The sequence below is a fragment of the Semicossyphus pulcher genome, unplaced genomic scaffold (genome assembly GCF_022749685.1).
Source record: "Semicossyphus pulcher isolate SPU_LCO1_2020_fin unplaced genomic scaffold, fSemPul1.0.p SCAF_1, whole genome shotgun sequence".
In the NCBI taxonomy this organism is placed as follows: domain Eukaryota; kingdom Metazoa; phylum Chordata; class Actinopteri; order Labriformes; family Labridae; genus Semicossyphus; species Semicossyphus pulcher.
Genome location: NW_027211603.1, coordinates 36,334,163 through 36,343,891, shown reverse-complemented (window position 1 = coordinate 36,343,891; position 9,729 = coordinate 36,334,163). Strand labels below are relative to the sequence as shown.

Sequence of the window (9,729 nt, the reverse complement as noted above, 5' to 3'; positions counted from 1 at the left end):
AGTAATCCCTTTTCAAGTTTAACACCTCATGTCTGAACAACAATCTATAACAGACACAACAAACAAAATCTGGCCCATCTTTCACTTTGTCCAAAAACTGCTTCATCACAAAGTCAAACTGCTCTGCCTTTACTTTAATTTCTTTCATCCTCAATCTGTTACCTGCTCTAACACGCTTATTATGCTCTGCATTTTCACGATACTTCCTTGTACTCATGGCTTTTACACGCTGCCTGTGCAACCTATCTAACCGATATTTACTTTTACTAATTTCCTTGACTCTCTCCCTATGCAACACGTCTTCCTGATATTTACTTTTACTCTTCTCCTTATTTAGTCCCTTTACTTTCTCCCTATGCACCACATTTCCCTGGTACTCACGTTTACTCCTCTCCTTACTCTCTCCCTGAACTTTTTCCCTATGCACCACATTTCCCTGGTACTCACGTTTACTCCTCTCCTTACTCTCTCCCTGAACTTTTTCCCTATGCACCACATTTCCCTGGTACGCAAGTTTACTCCTCTCCTTACTCATTCCCCTAACTTTCTCCCGATGCACCACATATCCCTGGTATTTCCTTTTACTCCATTCCTGTACCTTCTGCCTATACAATACATTTTCTTGACATTTAATTAGCTTATGGAGGTTCTTCTTTGTTTTCAAATACTTAGAAAAACAATAATTTGTATTTACACCACTCTGTGTTTCTTTGTTTGACATATCCTTCCCTTTCTTTCTTAACCTATACTCAAACTCACATGAATGATCTCCTCTGCATAAATCAAAGCAAACCTGCTCATCACCTTGTTGTACACAAACTACTGCTTCAAAATGATTCTCACATTGTAAGTATATGGCTTCATCTGCCAACACAGTATTCATGCAATGGTATTCCACCCATTTCCCATTTACATATATAAATACGTTGACTCCAAGAGCATTTGCCGTAGCCTGAAACTCTATTTCTGAAGCACAGAACCCTACATACTTAATCTGCGACTTTTCTATATAATCTGAAATTGAGCTATATTCTTCTCCAATTAACGTCATAAACTCCTCACTGTGACTTTCTATATGTTTCACAACAGCCAATCTTATCTTACGATGACTCTTCTGACTACCACTAAGCACTTGAGCTACAGCTCTAAAAAAGCTATTTCCATCCTCTACATCTTTATCAGTCTTACAAACAGCACCTAAAGTCCCACACACTTTGGGCCCTTGTACATCTAACTTTTCGAAGTCTACATTACACCTACTGCATAATGTTCTTGCAACTTTGTTGCACAACGGGTTAAATTCAAAAGTACTTTTACTCACGTCACTAAATATTTCCACACAATCTGAGTCTAAAACAGATAATGGAGTATGCTGCTGTTGTTCTGTAACATCATCTTTTACATGCTCTACTACTAAACTTTCAGCTGAAGTCAAACCTCCTAAACAAACACCATCTTTCTCTCTGCTTTGCCGTCTAACATTGTAACCTGTGGAACAACACGTTTTTACTTTACAATAACCATAGCAACTCTGCATTTGGGGCTGTTGAACACACACAACTGTCTCATAATGGTTGCCATTACAATTTTCTAAATAGACTCCCTGATTAGACAACAGCCTACTCTTACAACTATATTCAAGCCAGCGATCGTGATAATACGTAAAAATATTTACTCCTAAACAATCTGCTGCTGCTTGAATCTCTATTTCTGTAGCCCAACTGCCAACATAACGCATTTTCGAAACCCTAAGGTATTCTACCACAGTCGAATACTCACTTCTCAAAAGACTCTTATAGTCCACTGGATTATTTTCTAATTGCTTGACAACTGCAAGTCTAATCTTCCTGTGATACTTCTGCGTACCACTCACAGCTTGACTGACTGCCCTGAAGAAACAATTACCATCACCAACTATTTTCTCTTTTGTACATGGAGCCCCTAACAAACCAACCTCTGTAGACACTACATCAACTTTCTCTGACTCGATATCTAACTGTGTGCACACAGCCTGTGCAACTTCTTTACTCAGAGGATTAAACTGAAGTTTTCTACTTGTCACATCACTAACAAACACAATATCTGAATTAACTTCAGTGACATCACTCTGTTTGAACTTCTTTGATGAAGTAGTTCCTGTTGACATCTTACGCTTTTCTGCCCTCTGACTGTTGTTGCTGATTGTTTGCTGAACAGAAAACTTTTCAGACAAACTACAACCAAAGCCAGTCTCTCTAGTTTTAACTGTTACTGACGGACCCAAGGACAAATTACTGTCAACAGTGGGGCCTGTGGGAACGACACGAACACCAGCAATCTCAAACAGCTTTTGGCTTTTCTTCAGCACATTCGCAAACTTGCGTATGTGATCAAACACATGATCAAGGCAACTAAAGTAGACAACAACACTAAGCCCTGTCTCAGCAATCATCCCATCTGCACTGCGTGCATGGGAGTCAACTATGGCAAACTGTCCATTCTGACCAATGATTGAGCAAGTATTGCCATTCAATGTCAGAAAGCATGTGTCGTATTTCCCACAAATCTGTGCCAATCCATCTCTTAAAGAGGTGTGCACACCTGCCTCAATAAGATCTCCCTTAACCACATCGACATCTCCTGTCACATAGTCGCCATACTGAAACTGGAATTTGTGTCCATCAATGACCTGCTGCTTGGGCAAATCTGGAACACAAAGCAGCTCGTACCCACCACTGATCAAGTTGTTGTTCCTCAAAGAAGAATACAACTCGTCCCCTAAAACTACAACCTTATCCAAGTTATCTGACTGCCATGAAAACACGCTGTCGGTACTATGCTTTGCTATAGCTACCAGGCTTATAGCCATACACTGGAGTCCTCCGAATTCAAACTGATCGTCTCCCTGATGAAATGTCCCCTGCACTGATCTTAGAGGACTTGCAGGCCTGACAGAGCTGATATTCTCAAGGTCAGCTGCAACTTCTATTTCATCACTGTCTGCAACCACTGTTGCACTCTCTATGTCAACATCAACTGCACACTCTTCCACAGAAAGGCTGCTAACGGCATACCACTCTGCCTTCAGAGACTTCATCAGACTCCTGATGTGAAACATCAGGTCAGTCAGGCATGTGTTAAAAACAGCCACTGATCTGCCAAACCTAGATGCCAACCCAGAAGCATCACGTGTGGCACAATCAACCACCACAAAGTAATCCTTGTGATGAATCACTACACTAACTGCACTCTGGAGGTTCAGCAGACACACTCCATCCCTCAACAACACTTCCTCCAGCTTGTTGGACAAAACTGTCTCCTCTTCCAACGACCCGAAAACTCTGTACTCTGGCTTACCTATGTCTACTCTCCACTTCCTGCCAAACACACTGTGCTGTTCAATCAGCTTACACAACCCCTGCTTAGCATCACTTTTCTGACTTTCCTCAGCTACAAACTCAACTAACTTGCTGCCTTCTGCTCTTATCTCATCTACATCCCTCCTTTTCCAGGTACACACAGGTGCAATCAGATGTTTGATTGCAGCCACAACACTACAACCTATCAGTGTATTAACATCAGGAGTAAATGGAGCAGCCTTTACATCACTTCCAGCAACAAAAGACGGTGGTAACTTTTCTGAACACATGCAAGGAACTGGATCAGTCTGACCTTTGACGACTCTTTGAGTGCGCTGTGTGTCAGCACCCTCCTCCTTCACAGCCGTGCCAGGAGATGGCTGGGGTGACGCCCCCACGACGCTCGGTGCTGCCTCCTGTTAGAAATAAAACTATTGTATTAAATGCATAAACTAAAGCACATTTTTAAACACACTGAAATAAATTAAATAAGGTATGATGTCATTTCAGTTTGTACACTTTATATGAAAGCTACCAAAAAACCTTTAAGTGCTTTTTAATAAGTAAAAAGCTATGTTGTTAGTGATTCCTATACTGCATCAACAATAATGGTATAACAGCATTGCATTTTTAGTCAAAATAACAACAGAGTGCACTGACCTCCTCCTCCTCCGCCACTTTCAAGCACGCACTGGTAGGTGACGGCCTGGAAGACACCCCCACAAAGCCCGGTGCTGCGTGCGACTAGAAAACACAAAAGTAAAAAATGTATGAATAAACTAAACTAAAATTATTGCCACAGACAAACACTCAATAAAATAAATCAAGTTCTGTTTTCAGTTCAACATGCAGACTTGATGCAAACAATATTTGTGCTAAAAACAATATCTTTTTTATTTATAAATCAATTGTAACAACAAAGTGCACAAACCTCCTCCTTCACATCCACGGTCATGAAACTGGGAGGTGATCGCCTGGAAGTCACCTCCACAGCACTCGGTGCTGCCTCCACCTAAAACAAGGCAACACATGAATGAACTCCATGTAGAAAATACAACAGGAGTCTTCTCTGTGTTTCAGACCCTACACAGAAAATGGCTTTGCTGCCTGTAGAAATCCAAACTGTTCAAACAATCACAAATATCTCAAAAAATGTATGGAAAAACAACTGACCTGCCGCTGGGACAGGCTCCTCTTGGCAGCAACCCTCCGCCTCTGTTCCACAAAAGGCGTCTAATGAAAGAACAAAACAAAGTTTTTCAAGCCATTTTTAAAGCACATTGCATTTACGTAATTTAGTCAGAAAGGGGAGACCAACAGATAGAATTTCCATAAAAATTACCAGTCTGCCTTTGGGAACAGCTGTGGACTCTGGACTGGGAAGATGTGATGGGACAACCTTGTCCATCGCATCCAACAGGGCAGGGCTAAACCAGACTGGGGTTAGCGGGATGGAACACTCCTTCACCACCTGCGAAAGACGAATGCAGAAAGACTGTTGTGAATTTTGGATGCTCATAACAGACCAGACCATACTCAGATACAGCTAATCAAAGAAAACATCATAAAAACACAACAAACCTGCTGCTGAACCATCCTCTTGGGAAGCACACCAAAGGACGGGTCCCCTGATGTGTTCCTCTGTAATGAAAGATAGCATAGTTTGTTTTAGACAAAAGCCTACTGTTTTACCTGGACTAAACTTTACTGATTAAGCGGTATTACTTTTATTTTACATCTCAACCAAACAATTAGATTTGCAGCCTATTACCTTCCTGCCCTGTCCAACCACTGTCCACTCGAAGGGGTTCGGTTGAGGACGTGGTGAGACGTCCTCCCCCTTCACAACGACTCTCGGAGTGAAGCGTGGTGCCGGTATCCTGGGGGGAGCCTGCGCCTGCGTGCTTACAGGTACTGTCTCCAGTTCCTGGTAGTAGTAGTAGTAATACATTTCTTCATTGATCACTTTTTAAAATGCATTTACAAAGTCCCTTACATGAAGAATTAAAGACGCACACAATTAAGAGCTATATTGACTAAAATTGAAGCAGTCTGCCAAAATAAACACAACTAAATCAAAACACAGAGATTTTAATAATCAGGCTTACCTTATAAGCAGCAGTCCAGAGCAACTGCGCAAGGATAGGCATCCCAACAGTGTCAGACAGGGGGATCTGTTAAAAAAACAACACATTTATTTACAAACAATGTATTCTCTATATCTGACATAAACTGCACTTGTCATATCAAACATTTTCACTTACACCATCTCTGGCCCACAGTTCAGGGTGGTCCAAAGGGAAATGTTCCGCAGTGGACAAATACTTGACACCTAAAAAAAGGACAAATAAATCATGAAATATCAACACGTTATTCTGTAGTCATTTTTTCATTTACATTTAATGATTGAAAGTTATAATATATAATATATAAATTATACAGTAAACTGTGCTTGCACTAAAATCTCAAACATACCCATGCGTGCTGCAACACGATGGAACTCCTGACACAGAAGCTCCTGGGGCTGGAGCTCCATGTTGAAGCGTGGAGGGAAATCCACAACTACAACCTGTTGAAAACAATGGAAGTTCATTAACTCTCAAAACACTACAAGTACATAAATATTATTCTGCTACTTTTAACATAAACATACATACTACTAGTGCCAAAGATGAACGAGCAACATCATCTGTTATAAATACATTAACAAGCTTACATTGGACCAACGAGCGCAAGCACTCCTGAGAAGCTTGGCGAAGTCAGCGCCAGCTTCGTCAGTGGTCCTGGAGGCGGTCAGGTTGTTGCTGGGGGCAAGAAGGCAAACTGCTTCAGGAGTTCGAGGAACGACGGCGTGAACCAACTCGATCCTCTCGTCCTTAGCAGAGCCCCCGGGTGTCGACATGATGCCAAAGGAAAGCCTTCCCTCTGGCATCTTCACGAAACCATCGGCGATGGCTCGGAGGTGGGAATCACCGACAAGAAGAACAAACTGCAACAACAGAGGTCAAACATTAATTAATGACAATTACTAATTACTCATTTTACAGCTCTGGTATTTGTTTCATAAATTTTAAATTAATATTACCTTCTTGTCAGGAGACTCGGCCGGAATGACCAATTTGTGGCTTCGTCCGGTCAGGGACGAAATTGGCCATTGCTGCACAGCATGGCGGTACCCAGTACCCCTGCCTATTCATTAAGACACAAAAACAAAGCAAAATATAACCATAAACACTTAAATATTTTGCTACTACAAAAGAAATATACTAAATGCAGGGAAATGTATAATAGTGCAACTACAATTGAAGCCATGACAAAGACTTGACAAAATGACTACATACGTGCATGACTGGCATTGCTGGGCTCCTGAAAGGTAACGTCAGGAGTTCGTCGCTCGGCCAATCGCTTCTTGGCTGCCAGGGAGCGACGAAAGGACTTGCCACGAGGCATCTAAACATATCAACAGAAAAAAGAAGGAACAATTTATCAGTAACAACATTCAATACATATTTGGCCTCAAATGTTTTTTTAAATGCATCTATAAACTACACAATAAATGTTTTTTCAACAAATGTAATAATAATAAATAAATAACTCACCTTGCTTTCGTACCAAGTCCTGCTGTCAAAAAAATCTGGGAAATATTGGACAGTCTCCTAAAAAGGCTAAACACAAAAGAACGGATTTTTTCCATTTAGTTTTGTTAATTGCCTACTTTTCTATGCACACACTTGATGAAATTAAAAAAGACAGAAGTGATTCTACATTGTACGATACATTTCATGATTATACTTTTAATTAAATGACATCTGTATACTTGTCTCATATTTTGATATTATATTATATATATTATGTATCAAATAATATATATAATATATATATTTTGATTAACTTTTCCACATATTTTTTTCCCACAGTGTTGTATTAGAACACTTCAGTCAAAGGGCTAAAAACTGCCTCAACCACTGCTTTACTACTTCTATCAACTATTAAAATTAACCAGTAGGTGGTGCTATCAGCATGAAATATATATATCGATCTGTTCATCACGAATGTGAATTTAGCATACAAGCTTTTTTATCACTCTCCCCCTGGCTTTAAAGCATGAGGACAGAAGAACAGTATATTCAGTATATTAATGTATAAGGTTATACAGCACTACTTCTATCAGCTATTTAACCAATTAAATTTAGCATGATGTTACATTATTATAATTTATGAACCATCTTCAATAGTACGTTAAAACTTCAAAAACAAACACCATATTGTTTCAAATTCAAGCACACATCGCATGACTCTGTAGCTTCAAGCTTATTTTAAATAACTCACAATGCAAAAACAAACACACCCTGCAGCTTGGTTCAAATTTTAAACCTAAACACCACATGACACTGCAGCTTCTTCTTTATTTAAAAAACAAATGCACCCTGTAGCTTGGTTCAAAATTCAAACCTAAACACCACATGACACTGCAGCTTCTGCCTTATTTAAAAGCAAGAGCACCCTGCAGCTTGGTTCTAATTCAAACCTAAACACCACATGACACTGCAGCTTCTGTCTAATTTAAAAACAAGCGCACCCTGTAGCTTGGTTCTAATTCAAACCTAAACACCACATGACACTGCAGCTTCTGTCTAATTTAAAAACAAGCGCACCCTGTAGCTTGGTTCAACATTCAAACTACACACCACATGACACTGCAGCTTCTGCCTTATTTAAAAACAAGCGCACCCTGTAGCTTGGTTCAAAATTCAAACCTAAACACCACATGACACTGCAGCCTGGTGCCAATTTAAAATAAGTTATAATTCAATTTTGAAATTCAAAAATAAATAGAACATTTCTGTCCGACAGAGTCTGAAAAGCACCTTTAAAAAAATTAAAAATACACACATCATGTACTCACTCTCTAACAAAACGCCTTTAAAACATTTAAAAATACACACAGCATCACTCACTATCTGAAAACCGCCTTAAAAACAATTAAAAATACACAAAGCATTTACACATTCTCTGAAAACCGCCTTTAAAACATTCAAAAATACACAGAGCATTTACACATTATCTGAAAACCGCCTTTAAAACAATTTAAAATACACAGAGCATTCATTCACTCTCTGGAAACCGCCTTTAAAACAATTTAAAATACACACAGCATTCACTCATTCTCTGAAAACCGCCTTTAAAACATTCAAAAATACACACAGCATTTACACATTCTCTGAAAACCGCCTTTAAAACATTCAAAAATACACACAGCATTTACACATTCTCTGAAAACCGCCTTTAGAACAATCAAAAATACACAAAGCACTTTTACTACTACAGTTAGCTTCCTAACTAGCAACACCAGGCAGACTTTTTTTACTCACTGTGTGTCCAAAATGTCCTGGAGTCCTCGAAAAGTCCTCGACAAAGCCGGGGAAAACTGCAGAAAAATCTGTACAGAAAAATTGGAAATATATCCTTCTCTCTCTGTCTCTCTCTTTCTCTCGTTCTCTCTGTCTCTGTCTCTCAAATTTGCTGTAAGCAAAGGGGACGAAATGCTCAAAGCACACAGCTTCATAACCTCCCTTCTGTTTCAAATCATGTATCAACCAATCACAACGCAGGACAAGTAACAGCTTCAAACCAACCAATTACAACGCAGCACACAAATACAGGCCGTGATAGGATCATACCAACTTACTGGGGGTATAGAAAACATTAAAAACAACATTAAACATCCAAAGGAGGTAATTAAAGCCACATATATGATACTTTATCCTATTTTAAAACTCTAAAGCTAAACCTTATGTGTGTTTCCTCAATCACTTTTCAGGCCAAACATTTACAATGCAGCACACATTCAAACATTAAGTGGTTCAGTCTCACCTCAAGTTGAAATGTGTAGAGACTTTTAGTAAAGAGCTACATGGAGAAAATACACACGTTTAACAGGAAGTAACAAACTAGAAAAAGGAAGTTGTCAAAATAAAAGTCTCCTAATAATATCTTGCATTGTAAATGATGGAAGATATTAAAAAATTATATTAAAATGCCCCACAATTATGACAAGAATTAAATACATTTGAGGTGTCATTAGGTTACTTATGTTAAAAATTTGATTTACACATTTAGACGTGATTAAATAAAAGGCTAGACAGAGGACATCTCTAATAACATCTTTTACTGTATATCAGTTAATATAAATAGAAAAATACCATTCCTAAAATGCCTGTAATTATATGACCTATGACCTATACACTGTTTTTCACACAGTAATGACAATTAAATACTGCCACCTACTGACTTTAAATATAACCATACTAAAACATTTCTAATGTACCTTAACAATGCTGAAGTGGCATTTCACTAATTTAACGTGCAATTTTCTCTCATGTATTATTGT

General features: G+C 39.0%; 1 pseudogene; it reads right to left on the bottom strand.

The window, feature by feature from the left end:
* Window positions 1-638: 638 nt before the first annotated feature.
* On the bottom strand, window positions 639-5,289 carry LOC138591452 (uncharacterized; annotated as a pseudogene).
* Window positions 5,290-9,729: the final 4,440 nt, after the last annotated feature.